At 39.7% G+C, this 15,106-nt stretch overlaps 1 protein-coding gene across 6 annotated transcripts in view; it reads left to right on the forward strand.

The window, feature by feature from the left end:
* The window catches only part of STARD13 (StAR related lipid transfer domain containing 13), a 224,781-nt gene that overhangs the window by 82,530 nt on the left and 127,145 nt on the right, over positions 1-15,106 (forward strand). The gene's annotated exons all lie outside the window — the stretch shown is intronic.

Genomic DNA, 15,106 nt, shown 5'->3' on the forward strand with positions numbered 1-15,106 from the left:
TACTTGTCATATACCTCACACTGGTGTGCCTCTGACCCTGTGGTTGAAAACTGCTATTTTAAAGACAGAAAAGAACAAGACCAGGAAGCCTTTGTAGGTCTGTGGAGCAGATGTGTTACTTAAAACCAAAGAGCAAAAATAGTTGACTTTGCTTGTGATGCTGAGATGCCATTGGAATTTCTTTGGCAGAGTAAAGCCAGTATTGATGAGGTCAGGTGGTATGTATCATTGATTAAAGAGCTGATGCTGATGAGAAGGGGAGATTAGCAAGGCCATCGCAGCTTAGGAAGGGCCTGCGTAGGCAAAGATGAACCAGCTGTTTGTTTGCTTTCTGGTGGAATATCAGTAATGATTTTTAAACTCAAACAAAAATGGCATCACTTTTTGGTGATTTCTTGGCCCTGACTTAACTATAAATAGAGAGGCCTTTGCCCTTGAGCCCAGAGACTTAATAAAAATGTGTCCAGACCACTTTCCATGTGCTCTTTGACTGACATCTATGCACATGTGACCAAGGATTGTAACATAAGGACAAAGGAGATATTCTCCAAGGTTGAGATTATATCCAGTCATGGGGACTGACACCAAAGCAAGTGTGAAATTTAATCATGGAGACATTGATGAGAGGCCTATTTGGAAGAGGTCCTTTCCGTTTCTGTAAATATTCTTGCCTGGATATCCTCCTTATCAATATGTTTCTCTATTAATTTTTAATTTCTTCTAAATATCCTCTTTTCAGAAAGAGGATATTATCAGCCCCTATGAAAATGAGAATAGTATAAATTTTTACCAGTTTCTTCCTCAAAAGATCATTTGTCTTATCCATTCCGTCCTGTATTTATTTAGTGTTTATTTAGCTGCTTTTATAATCTGGGCAAGACAAGACAAGGGCACTGCTCTCCAGGCACTTCCACTGTAGTTGGCATGAGGAGGGAGGCTGTACATAAGTAATTACAGCCCAGGACACAAGTACAACATATGTATAAATGCTGGATGCCATGGGAGCCAGAGTCTACACTGAGTGCTTAGGGAAGGCTCCCCAGACAAGGGGGTGCTCCAGCTGACTTCTGAAGGAGTTCAGTTCAGCTCAGTCGCTCAGTTGTGTCCGACTCTTTGTGACCCCATGAACCACAGCATGCCAGGCCTCCCTGTCCATCACCAACTCCCGAAGGAGACACCCAGGCAAAAATAGAAAAGAAAGAAGTTTACAGAAGAAAAATCTCATGTGCCTTGAGGTATGCAAAAACCCAGGCTGTTCTTGGAACGTCAAATTAAGGAGAAACCTTGTTTTCCTTGTGGAAGCAGAAACCTGCATCTGTCGCCGTGGCTCTGTAATGACCCTGCGCAGATAATTCCCGGTCACAGGAGCCCTCCTCTAATTCAGTCTGGCTGTAAAAGTGTATGTGCCTTATTTGGTCCTTGTGTAGGAAAAAAAAAAAAAAGAACACATAGAATTAAGTTGAAAATCTTTCATTGAAACCTGCAAGAATGGTTCTCAGAATATTCTACCCCACACTTAGAAACAGTGCTAATCCATCCCTACTCCTTTTAGCTAAAAAGTCTAAACAGTGCATACTGAAAAGACTGTCCTTTACTGCCTTCCTCTACATTCTTTTTTAAAAATTCCTAATCCCTGCAATGGAAGGTTCATGGTCCCTTGAGATAATGTGCTTCTGTATTATTGGTCTTCATAGTCATTAAGCTATTTCCAAATTTAATTGAAATTCAGTTAAAAAACTTGCTCTCTTTATTTTATTTATTTTTTATTAATTGAAAACACAGAACAACTGCTCTCTGGTACATCTATTTTTTAGGAAGATGGTTATGAAAGAATTTATTTCAATGACAAAATAGGGTGGGCTATTGCTTAATAGTTATTGCTTTAACTATGCCAGATAAAGGCTGAACCCAGCTCTCCTTGGTAACTGGAACCATCAATGCTGCAGCCAGAGGATGATGCTTTAAATAAATTTTGATGCTGAAAGGATATTTGCAGATGAGGGACTATCGCTCATCAGCTTAACCCAAGAAGCTGATGAAGGGGAGCTGTTCATTTCAAATGAATCAGTCTTATCACATGCATATAAAACAAAATGACTAAATGAAGCAGCTAGAAGATTATAGTGAGTTTTAATTATCTTTTAATAGCCAAAGGGCTCTTGCCAACACATGCTGATAATCTGTCAGCTGTTATATGCCATACCATCGCCATTTATGAGTCTCAGCTGTTACAAATTGGAAAATATATTTACAGTGATGATCTTTTCTTGTTAAATGCAAATTCCCAGAGATGTTCAAACTGAAATTTGGCCTCACTGCTTTGTTTCTGTTGCCCTCTTGTGTGGAACTAAAAAGATTATCAGAATCTGATAACAATAACCAACCTCCTTCTTAATAATTTATAACTCTCATGATGACATAATCTGAATCCATAAAAAGTAAGGGTAAAATCATTTGTGGGGGGGTGCTCATAGATTATATAAATTACCTACAAGTTATTTATTAATGATAATCTACATTTTTTTTTTTTTTTTTCGAATCAACCCGTCCTCCCCACCCCACTTTGGTTTATCCCTCTCCAGTGATATTTGAGCTCCAAGGCTCTGAGGCAGCTGCCCTGGGATTAGTCACATTCAGTGCTAAGCCTCAGTGCTTAGCATTCAGTCCATGGTAGAGCAAATGAGAAAAAGCTTTTGAGTTTACTGCTCTTTGCCTACTTATTAAAGTTCTTCTTGTGTTGACTTGGCACTGTATTGGCAGTGTATTCCCCTGCTTCTGTTGACCGTTTTTACTGATGCCTTTGCTAGCAAATCTTATTCCTTGCTCCAGTTCTGTGTTCCCCAAGATTTTGTTTCCATTCATGGCTTTTATTACCAATTTCAAAGGGACGATTCCCACATCTACATCTGCAGGTCAGACCTTGCACCTGTCTTCCAGCTCCAGAGTTCAGATTGCCTTAATGAACATTTCTAATTGTATAATCATTGTCACTTCTAATCAACAAGTTTAATAACTGGCGATATTAATTTTCTATCTGGAACCTTTTCCTTCATCTGTCCTTTAGCGCTGTTCTTAAACCTTTAGTGCTTCATCTGTTTTTCTCATCTTCTAGAGTCATGTTTTTAAAAATTCTCTAACCTTTAGCTTTATAGTAAGTCTCTAAGCGCCATCATTTTTTATTCTAAATATATTTGAGATTGGCATAAGGATTGAGTTCTTTATTTTCACTGCAAACATTGTGGCTCAAATACAGAAATATTGTGGCTCTATTTACTTTCAACTTAAAATTTTTAATACATAAACAAATTATTCTTTATTGAAATCTCAGTCTGGATCACCCTGGATAGATGGGTTGGCATCAAGAGATCATCATTTCATTTCTGCCATCACGTTTGTTGATATGGTTGTCATGATTAAGCTTAAGGAGAATTTTTGCAGTCATTTGAACTAATTCTGGTCTGATAAATGCAAAAGCAGCAACAATTGTAAGTTGAGAAGTGGTTTAAAGTTCAAATAGGAAGCTGCAGTTACCATGGGAACAGAAGTAGAAGGTTTTAGAAAACTGAAAGAGAAAATGTTACCTACATTTTTAAAAAGTGGTTTAACTGTTAATGGGTTCAGAAGGAATGTAAGTAAACTGTATTAATAGATGAAGCGTATGGAGCCAAGGTGACTGGCAGTGATCTGTAAGAAACCTGTTGACAAGTGGAAGCGCTGTTGAGTGGAGCCTTGGCGCCTCCCCAGGCCAGCAGGAGCCTTCCTGGGGAGGCCGGACAGGCAGGGGCACCGTTGATGAAACACACATCATCCACCCAGGGGAGTTTCTTAGGTCCCTCACCTGTTCAGGTCCAAACAGCAGAGCGGTTACAGCTCAGGTCTGGCAACAGGCCCGAGGTACAGGCAGACCTTGGCACTCCCTGAAACCAGGTTTGAAAATTAATTTTGAAAATTAATCCTTTTGCTTTTGTTGAGTGTATGTTCAGCTCCTTTAGTATTACTGTAGGCCTAGTTAACTAACACAGTTGAGAAGTGATCAGATGAGGTTAATCAAACTTATATGTCTGTATTTATATATTTATATTTTAATGTAAAAATTAAATAAAATAAATATATAAGTATATAAATATAGACACAGACATATTACTTTGCCAACAAAGGTCTGTATAGTCAAAGCTATTTTCTAGTAGTCATGTACGGATGTGAGAGTTGGACCATAAAGAAGGCTGCGTGCCTAAGAATTGATGCTTTTGAACTGTGGTGTTGGAGAAGACTCTTGAAAGTCCCTTGGACTGCAAGGAGATCAAGCCAGTCCATCCTAAAGGAAATCAACCTCAAATATTCATTTGAAGGACTGATGCTTTGGCCACCTGATGGGAAGAGCTGACTCATTGGAAAAGAGCCTAATGCTGGGAAAGATTGAAGGCAGGAGGAGAGGACGGAGGATGAGATGGTTGGATGGCATCACTGACTCAATGGACATGAGTTTGAGTAAACTCCTGGAGATGGTGAAGGACAGGAATGCCTGGTGTGCTGCAGTCCATGGGATCGCAGAGTCAGACACAACTGAGCGACTGAACAACAGCAACAATATAAAAATTGACCCAAATATATGTACTGTTTCTTTGGTGATTATGAAGGACCTTATGTTACTTGTAGACCATCATTATGAATGTCATTTTGGGGGAATGTAAGCAGAAGGGCCACTAATTAGTGCTTTCTCAGCAACTCTGGGGGGCTTCCCAGGTGGCTTAGATGGTAAAGAATCTGCCTGCAATGCCGGAGACCTGGATTCGATCCCTGGGTCAGGGAGATCCCCTGGAGAAGGAAATGGCAACCCACTCCAGTATTCTTGGCTGGAGAATCCCATGGACAGAGGAGCCTTGTGGGCTACAGTCTATAGGATCACAAAGAGTTGGACATGACTGAGTGACTAACACACACAGTGGCAGCCCACTTAGACAGGGTGTGCAGTTCCATTGAGGACAAGTAACAAGTTACTGTTAACAAGTAACACTTTGTGTTTTGTTCATCACTCAGTAAACTCATTTCCACTGGAGAGAGAACTTTATTTCTGTTCCTTTCAGTCTAGTTGGAATCCAAACATCATCTTTATATTATTACTGTTTTGAAAGTTTCATTCCAGAGTTTGATGATATGCTTACAAATTAGAGACACACTTGACATAAATCAGTAGAATTTATCTGCAATGTTGGTGGATCGTAACTGGGGCCCCAGGAAGCACACAAGGCTGCCTGTCCGCAGAGCTGGCTGAGAAGACCACTCTGACCTCATGGCTGGACGCACACTCTCATCCTTCAGGAGAGCATCTTCCTTGCCCACCAGTACTGCAGTTACATCCAAACATCATGCTCAACATCATGGTCACAGATAAGCCCCATGGCCCGTGTTGTGGGCGGAGCACTCATTTAGCACTCCACCTCAGCTCTGGATGTTCATTGGGATAATTCTGTTCTTTGCAGATGAAACATTCTAACCCAGCTGGGACATGATCAACCATGTTTATGCTGTCCGTCAGCTTAAAGTATTTTTAAAAATGATTTTTGTGTTAGAATCTATCTTTAATTTGGAAAGTTGAGGAGTGAGATAAGAATAGTAGCATAAAAAAGAAATATGGTACCTATATTTCCACTAGGGTCTCAGACCTCTATTAGGAAGTGCAGGTTGTCCACAGTCATCTTCTTAAGACCCCAGAAGCCATGCTATATGCAGGACTGTGGAGATGGGGTGGTCAGGGCAGAAATACGGTGCTCTGGAATATAAAGGTAGGATTCTTTTTTGATTCTTAGAGATACCATAAGCTACTGTGATCTAGGCTTCATGGAAAAACTATTTGGTGGTGACCTTTTTATGTGTCCCTATAGTTATGTGAAATTTGAACAGGATGGGCCAGATCCTCTGTTAAGTGAGGAGAGTGGGCACAAGTTGGCAGGCACTGACCTGCTTCTCTAAGCCAACAGTCTCCAGTGCTCTCTGCAAAGGAAACACATTTCTGCCCTTTACAATCCTAATCATACCACATGCTGGCAGGACTGTAAACTTCTGTGACGTGTGTGGAATCCAGTTTAATTGGAAAAGTACTTTCAGATGAAAATATTGCTAAATCGTTTAATGTGGGAAAAGTCAAAGACACTGTTCTTCTGGATGAGATCTTTGATTGTTTGATTTTGAACAAGTCACCTGTGATCCAAGTGAGACACATACATACCTGCTAGGTCAGTACTCTTTACAGTGACAAAATTGGTTTTCTCCTGGCAGCTCCAATAGTATGTTAGAATCCTTGTGTATAGACCTTGAACATTAGGATTTATGAAATGAGAACTATTCAAAGCTGAAACCAGCTGTTTAGTATATGTAAAAATGTGAGGAAGAGAGAACTAAATACAGCCTGTAGAGTGAAAACCTTCTTAGTCACTCGGTGTGGTTAAAACAAATGACAGGGGACTGCTGTGCAGCTATTTCCGTGTTCCTAATGGAATGTCTAGTGTTCCTTTATCGCTGCTGCCGGAGGAGCCTCTTGAGGCCCTCAGGCCACCCCAGCCAGCCTCACCCATGTTCTCATCACCCCCTTGTCAAAAATAGGCAGTACGTGGGGGTGTGGCAACCAAGAAGGGATTAAAGGCAGGGAATTCCAAATAAAGGGCAGCTTCTGAGACATAAAAGCTGCTCAAAGTCTTGGGTAAATCATATATTTAAGCAGACTAAATTGAATTAGGAGATGATGGTATTTTCTTTTTTAGGAAGGCCAGGTATCATATGGGAAATATTAAATATAGCAATGATCTGAATACTTTATTTAATATGTGATTATTATTATGGCTATACCCTTTCAAGATGAATACAATTTGTTTTTATTTTTAGGCTTTATCAGAAATCTGCAGAGATAGGGTTTTGATAGTTGGTCCATTTTGAAAACGACTTCTGAATCTGTGTCCAGGATTAGATGTTACTTATTTATTTGAAGTAGAAACCTTATTTGACAAGCAAAATAAGGTGCCAAATCTGAGGTTTGCAGAAACAGGCTTTCAAAATTCCACCTACAACTGAAAAATGTATTTTATTAAGCTTACCATCAAGGGAAGAAATAACCCAACCTAGAGATACCAACAGCCAGTTAGACTTTTTGACAGAGAAACTTTGGGAAGCATAAACATGTATGTCCACTTATTAAGAGTCTACCAGCCTTTTGCCTATTGCTGACATAATGATGTCTTGTGTACTTCCTCTCTGAAAATAAAAAATAAATGACACTGAAACCAAAAACTCCACAAATAGCATCTATTCAGTCTTTGTAACTGACCTGAAGGCACAGGGTTTTCTCATGATGACCACAGCTGGGCTGGATGAATCATCCTAACCTTGCATACTGTGTTTGTAGATCTTTCATTTTGATGAAGTGATTCATTTAGAAAGAGAGGCAAAACAAAGCGGACAAGGCCCAAAGACTCCAGGGGCCTGAGAGGGCTCAAAGTCACATAATCTTGTTGTTTGATCACACTAGCAGCCCTGATAGCAGAACCAGGGAAACCTGGGTAGCCTGTCAACCTGCAGTGGGTCACACTCTGGACACTAGATATTTGCATACCACCACTTCCTTTCAGGCTTCCCAGGTGGCTCAGAGGTAATGAGCCATTATATGCTGATGCAGGAGATGCAGGTTTGATCCATGGGTCAGGAAGATCCTCTGGAGAAGGAAATGGCAACCCACTCCAGTATTCTTGCCTGGGAAATCCCATGGACAGAAGAGTCTGACGAGCTACGGTCCATGGAGTCTCAAAGAGTTGGACACAACTGAGCACACACACACAACACACACACACCTCCTTTCATTCTCAGGTCAGTCTCATGAGGTTGCTATTATGACATTTTACTGTTAAACATATGAGGCTCAGAGATATGACATAACTTGTAACTAAAGCACCTTAGATTCCAAACTCTACATCTTGCTGTTCCGTGAACCCGTCCTCCCCTCTCTCCTTTCTCTAGGATGCCTTCCTTCCCTCTCTGTCTTCAGTCCTATCCCTATTGGGATTCCCTGATAGCCCAGTTGGTAAAGAATCGCCTGCAATGCAGGAGACTCCGGTTCAGTTCCTGGGTTGGGAAGAGCCACTGGAGAAAGGATAAGCTACTCACTCCGGTATTCTTGGGCTTCCCTTGTGACTCAGCTGGTAAAGAATCCGCCTGCAATGCGGAAGACCTGCGTTTAATCCCTGGGTTGGGAAGATCGCCTGGAGAAGGGAAAGGCTACCCACTTCAGTATTCTGGCCTAGAGAATTCCATTGATTCTGCAGTACCTGGGATTGCAAATAGTCAGACACAACTGAGCGACTTTCACTTTCACTTTCTTTCCTCCCAAATTTTCCCCATTTATTCATTCATGTATTCACAACATACTGAGCCTCCACACCATGCCAGGCCCTGTGCTAGATCCCAGGATTCACTAGTGAACAGGGCAGACAACAACCTTTTCCTCATGTAGCTGACAGTCTACTGAGTAATAACAGACGTGCTTCCAGAGTACAGGTTGAGGGGCCCAGAGGGATGGGGACTAGGGAATTGGCACATACACAAGGGTTGCTGGCTTCCTGGGGAGGGTGGTAAGCGTATTCATTAGCAGACTAAGAATTTTAAAAAGATTTCAGCAGGATGGAACAATGGGTCAAAAATATTAGACAAAATTAAATAGAAATAAGTTTAAAGTTTTTATTTAGGTTTATCTCAAAATGTATACAGAATTGGAAGACATGATTTCAAAAGGCTTCAGATGAGTTTTGAATCCCAGAAATATGAAGCAATGGTTTTAAAAGGATGCAGTCTTAGGCTTTATCTGTACCACCTTTATTTGTAAAACAAGTGTTGTTAATTCCATGTCACATCCTTAACTCTCTACTGAACTCTTCTGTTTTATGGGCAACACTGATTACTAGACAGTGAATAGTGAACTTTCAGCTTGAAATATATGAGCTGGGGCAGGGGGTAATTGATATCCCGAAGCAGATGATTTTCCTTAACAATGCCTAGTAATATCTACTGCTTATACTGTTCAGGATATGACTTTCTAGAAAAAAAAATTTTTTTTACTATTTTAGTCTAAATGAGAAGACAAAATTGGGCTATGCAAAGTTACAATAAGATAATACTACAATGACAAATGATCAGTTTATGATGGCATTGGGAAGAGAGATGTGAGACTGGTACAGGAAGTGGAAAGAACATGCGCATCAGAATTAAACATATGAGTTTGGATACCAGCTCTGCTTGTGTTCATTGTGATACAGACAGTTTGCTTCACATCTTCGAGCTTTAATTCTTTCATTTATAAATTGGTGCTGCAAATGTCTGTATCACAAGGTTGTTACAGCAATTAGAAATGAAGTTGGGAAACTGACCAGCAAAGTGCCTGGCACATTGTAGGCGGCTAAGGAAACCCCAAGAAAATAAATCATTGAAAGAAAATAGGGGGAAGGTCGAGGAAGGATTTTTGGAAGAAATGTTTTTTGAGATTCATTCTTAAGAAATCCTGGGCATAGATTGACTTCATTTTAAGAAATCCATTACAGACAGAAAAACAATGACAAAATGAATATATAAGGTCAAGAATTTGTATGGAATGGTGTTGTGATTTCTCTTTGGTCAACCAGGCTGTCATTTGATAATGTGTTTTGTTGAGACTGAAATTCATTGACAGCTGTCTGTGGCTGGTGATAATCTCTGGGTGTGTGTTGATTTCCCTACTCCTAAATCCTCCCTGTATTTGGGGAACGGTGTCATATTGTTATCAACTTGTTTTTCTCATTTTAATTTATAAAACTAGCCATCATGTTAATGCCATGTAGAATGTCAAACCTTTATCATAAGAATTTGCATGAAGCACATTTCCTTGTGATAGCTTCCTGTGAAATGTAGTGTTCATTTCTCCTCTTTTATCAGCAATATCTTACAAGGGGACAAGGAGTTCTGTTTCATGTTTTCTTCTTTATCAGAAACTACTGCCTCAATTATTAGTAGAAAGTATAAAGTAGAAAATAATACATTGTATTATTTAAAATATTTTAAAGAGAACTAGATAATATGTTCAACTTCCCACCCTAAAATCAAAGAAACGTCAAGCAAGTTCATTAAATACAACTAATAATTTAAAATATTGTGTGATTAAGATGTTCTGGGTTAATAAGGAAGTAGGTATTGGTGAGGAAGAAATGAAGTGATTGGAGAGATGAAGGAAGAAGGGAAGGAAGAAGAGAGAACAAAATACAGGGCCAAGAAAAGGCAGAAGCAGAGAGGAATGCAAAGAAGGAGGAGGAGAAGAAGCAGCAAGAGAGACAGAAAAAAAATAAGAGGAACAGAGAAATGGGTGAGATTAGTGTGGAATAGGGGTCACTGTACTTCTTGCCAGAGGTCCTGCTTCCCAACCTGCCATTCAAGTCTTAACCCCAAAAGGATATGATTCTATATCTAAAGACCAAAGTCAGGGGTTTTATTGTGTGAAGACAAGGGCATGAATCTCTAACACATTTTCACATGCCCAGGATTGTCATAGACATTCAATTTTAGTATCATATAACAAACTGTGGGAAGTTCTTCAAGAGATGGGAATACCAGACCACCTTATCTGCCTCCTGAGAAATCTGTATGCAGATCAAGAAGCAACAGTTAGAACCAGACATGGAACAACAGACTGGTTCCAAATCAGGAAAGGAATACGTCAAGGTTGTATATTATCACACTGCTTATTTAACTTCTGTGTAGAGTACATCATTCAAAATGCCAGGCTGGATGATGCACAAGCTAGAGTCACGACTGCTGGGAGAAATATCAATAACCTCAGATATGCAGATGGCACAACCCTTATGGCAGAAAGCGAAGAACTAAAGAGCCTTTTGATGAAAGTGAAAGAGGTGAGTAAAAAAGCTGGCTTAAAACTCAACATTCAAAAAACAAAGATCTATGGCATCTAGTCCCATCACTAATGGCAAGTAGATGGCAGACTATTCTTTTGGGCTCCAAAATCACTGCAGATGGTGACTGCAGCCATGAAATTAAAAGATGCTTGCTCCTTGGAAGAAAAGCTACAACCAACCTAGACAGCATATTAAAAAGCAGAGACATTACTTTGCCAACAAAGGTCCATCTAGGCAAGGCTATGGTTTTTCCAGTAGCCATGTATGGATGTGAGATTTGGACTATAAAGAAAGCGAGTTCCGAAGAATTGATGGTTTTGAACTGTGGTGTTGAGAAAACTCTTGAGAGTCCCTTGGACTGCAGAAGATCAAACCAGTCCATCCTAAAGGAAATCAGTCCTGAATATTCATTGGAAGGACTTATGCTGAAGCTGAAACGCCAATCCTTTGGCCACCTGATGTGAAGAACTGACTCACTTGAAAAAAACCCTGATGCTGGGAAAGATTGAAGGCAGGAGGAGAAGGGGTCAGCAGAGGATGAGATGGCTGGATGGCATCACTGACTCGATGGACATAGTTTGACCAAGCTCTGAGAGTTGGTGAAGGCCAGGGAAGCCTGGTGTGCTGCTGTCCATGGGGTCGTAAAGAGTCAGATGTGACTGAATGACTGAACTGAACTGAACAATTCCTTTGTCATGAAAAATTTACTGTTGCATTCTCTTCTTCCTTTTTTTCCCTATCTTCCTCTTCTTCCTGACCTTAGCCCTGACTCATTTGAAACTCAAAACTTATTTCTAAAAATAGAAACCTAAGTTTAAAATGCTATATGTCTATTTATTCAAAATTAATTTTTTTTAGCCTTGTCAGGTCTTGAAGTGCTGTGATGTCAGGACCCCTCAGAATATCATGTAAATAACCGGAGTGAAAAGTCCTTTGCGTCAGTCAGTGGTTCCCAACCCTGTAAGCTCATCAAAATCACCTGGAAGCTATTGATACCTAGGGTGTCTGGGCCCACTGGCTGGGGTGATCAGAGTTGGAGTTGCCTATTATTATTTTTTAAGCACCTCGGGTTATGTGATAATGCAACCAGTGTTGAGAAACATGCCTTTGGGGAGATGGCAACAAAATGTGTGGATCAGGGCTCTTGTGCTCACTAGTAAGGGAATATATAGCCTTTGTGTATATAACTGGGATCATGTAGTTTGGCAACTTACTGTTATATATATGGTAGAACGTTTGTGTCCCTTGGTGGTGGCTGTGATTTAGTCAATAAGTCGTGTTCAACTCTTCGCAACCCCATGGACTCTAGCCCGCCAGGCTCCTCTGTCCATGGGATTTTCCAGGCAAGAATACTGAAGTGAGTAGCCAATGCCTTCTCCAGGGGATCTTCTGGACCCAGTGATTGATTGAACCTGTGTCTCCTGCATTTCAGGTGGATTCTTTACTGACTGAGCCAACAGGAAAGACTTGAGTCCCTTGGGAAAATGTTATGAAAAGACTAGCTCCAAAAAGTGAGAGAGATGCTGGTCATGTGGAGTAATTGTCTTAGAAACAAGGTTGTAGAAGCTTCATGTTGAATTTGTACCTGCTTACTCACCATCTGAGCACAGTACGCCTCATGTTGTCCTGTTGCCTGCTCACTTGAGCATGGATGGACTCTGCATTTCGAGCTTCCTTCCATTCTAATTTTCTGCCTCCTGGCATCTCAGCTCCAGCCAAATTTTCAGCCACGATACACTTTCTCTTCTGGGCCTTTTCCCAGCCATTCCTTTAAATTGGACCAATCTATAACTAACTCTGCCTAACCACACCACCATCATTTCATCATTGCTCATCAAAATTTTATCTATCCTTCGAGGCCCTTCTCCCATGAGGCAATCTTAATTCTCTTGCCAACAGATATAATCTTTCTTATCTTTGAAATCCCACTGTATGTTCCATTCTCTCTCTCTCCCCTTATCTGTTTTTCTTTTATGGTCATGAATATTTTTATCTTATTTGTCTAATAAGCTGAGTGAAGGTTGAGACTTTGTCTTTGGATCCTTTGCTGAGCCTGTCTGCCCCACTATTATGCACAGAAAATGCTCAACAAATATGTATTCAATAGAATTTAATAAAAAAAAAAAAAAGGTGGTGATTGAGGTGTAAAACTGATTTAGACGCATTTGTTAAAATAAATCTGCAGGTTTTGGAGATGCTTTTGTGCTCATAGACATAGAGACTTAGACAAAGACACAACATAAGGAGCTCATGATCTCTGATACATTCCAGTCAATGTTGAATAGGGATCCATGTGCGCGTTTCTGGGTGCATTAGGTACAAAGTGAATGAACAGGTCATGTTTTATCCAATGCTAGCACGATAACTCCTCTGTATTTCTCTTTTGTGAAATAAGACAGACACTTATTTGTCTTCAGTCACTTCCTCTTGATTCGTGTTGATGCTGTGTCTTAAATTGTAACCGGATTTATTCTCTTCTGCTTCAGAAGAAAGACAAAGCCTTTATGTCTACTAGTACAGTATCCTTTCTACCAACATACACACAAAAGAAATTACAATTTTTAAGAATTTGCCAAGCTTGAGTTTACTCTTTGTGTTGTTCCTCTGGATAATAGGCCTTCCCTTCCCCCTTCCTGCATCTTCCAAATATCCCCTCTTGTATAGCAAATAAAATGTAATTGCTATCCTTAGGCCATATCTCTCTTCTGCTGCATGCAGTAACCACAAGTGTGCTTTTAAACGTAGAATCTGGCCCCTTGAGTTTAACACAGTTAATTTAATCTATTCTTTAAATAACTTTTTAAAAAATGAATGAATGAAAGAAGGAAAAGAAATCTATTTTAGGAACAAAAATGTATCTGTGCAGTTTTCTTTTCATGTGGAAGACAAAGAACCTTTCCAATCGGAGGACAGAATGACAGTTCCACTTATCTTGGCTGCTTGGAAATTAGATCACTGACATATTTTCTGTTGAAGAAGAAACCTTATCTTAGTGGCTAAATTTCAGAATCAATCATCTGAATTTCAGTTCTGCTCCTCTCACAAGCAGGGAGCATTATGCAATTTGTACGTTTCAATTAGGTTGCAATAAAAAATGAGTAGCTCAAGGGCATTAGTTTATTACTGGTATCCAGCCATGTTTTCTTTTGCTAAATGACATTCTGAAAGCCTCCATTCTGAGCATAATCACCTTAGGGTGCCCACAGAGTGTGGCCCCAAATGATTCAATTATGGCTGAAAGTCATTCTCTTCCCGGAACACAAGACTCTAGAAGCACATCTGCTGTCTTTTGCATTCAAGAGAGATTTTTTTTTTTTTTTCGTAAGTGTCCCTGCAAGGATGTAAATGAAAATGATGATTATGTTCTGTCTGAGTTCTCACTGTTCTGTCTTTTCTGTCTGATCTGCTTTTATGAAGTGACATGTTGCATCTTAGGATAAATTATCATCAGTTTACTAACAAGTAAGTTTATAAATGAGTGGATTCAAATGAGGAACATTTCCCCATAGAACCAACAGTAAAATGTTCTGGGCTATATATCCAAAATATATCAAAAACTCCTACTACTCAACTACAAAACAAAACAAATAACCCACAGGATTAAAAAGTGACAAAGGACTTGAATAGACATTTCTCCAAAGAAGATATACACATGTCCAATCAGCATATGGAAAAATGCTCAACAGCACTAATCATCAGGGAACTTCATGTTAAAACCAAAATGAGATATTATCACCTTGAACCTATTAAGATAACCATTATCAAAACAATAAAATAAAAAATAACAAGTGTTGGTAAGGATTTAGAGAAATTGGAACACTTATGCACTGTGAGTGGGATGTAAAACAGTGCAGCTGCTATGGAAAATAGTATGGCATTTCCTCAAAAAATTAAAATATTATTACCATATGATCTAGCAATTCTACTTCTTCACATATAACCAAAAGAACTGAAAATGGATCTCCAGGAGATACTTGCACACCCATGTTCATTGCACCATTATTCACAATAGCGAAGAGGTGAAAAAAACAAACTAAATGTTCACCAACAGGTGAAAAGATAAAGAAAATGTGACACATACATAGAGAGGAATACTATTCTGTTTTATAAAAGGAAATCTTGTCATATGGTACAAAATAGATGAACCCTGAAGACATTATACCAAGTGAAATAAGCCAGTTATAGAA

This window comes from Dama dama, chromosome 30 (assembly GCF_033118175.1).
Source record: "Dama dama isolate Ldn47 chromosome 30, ASM3311817v1, whole genome shotgun sequence".
Taxonomy (NCBI): domain Eukaryota; kingdom Metazoa; phylum Chordata; class Mammalia; order Artiodactyla; family Cervidae; genus Dama; species Dama dama.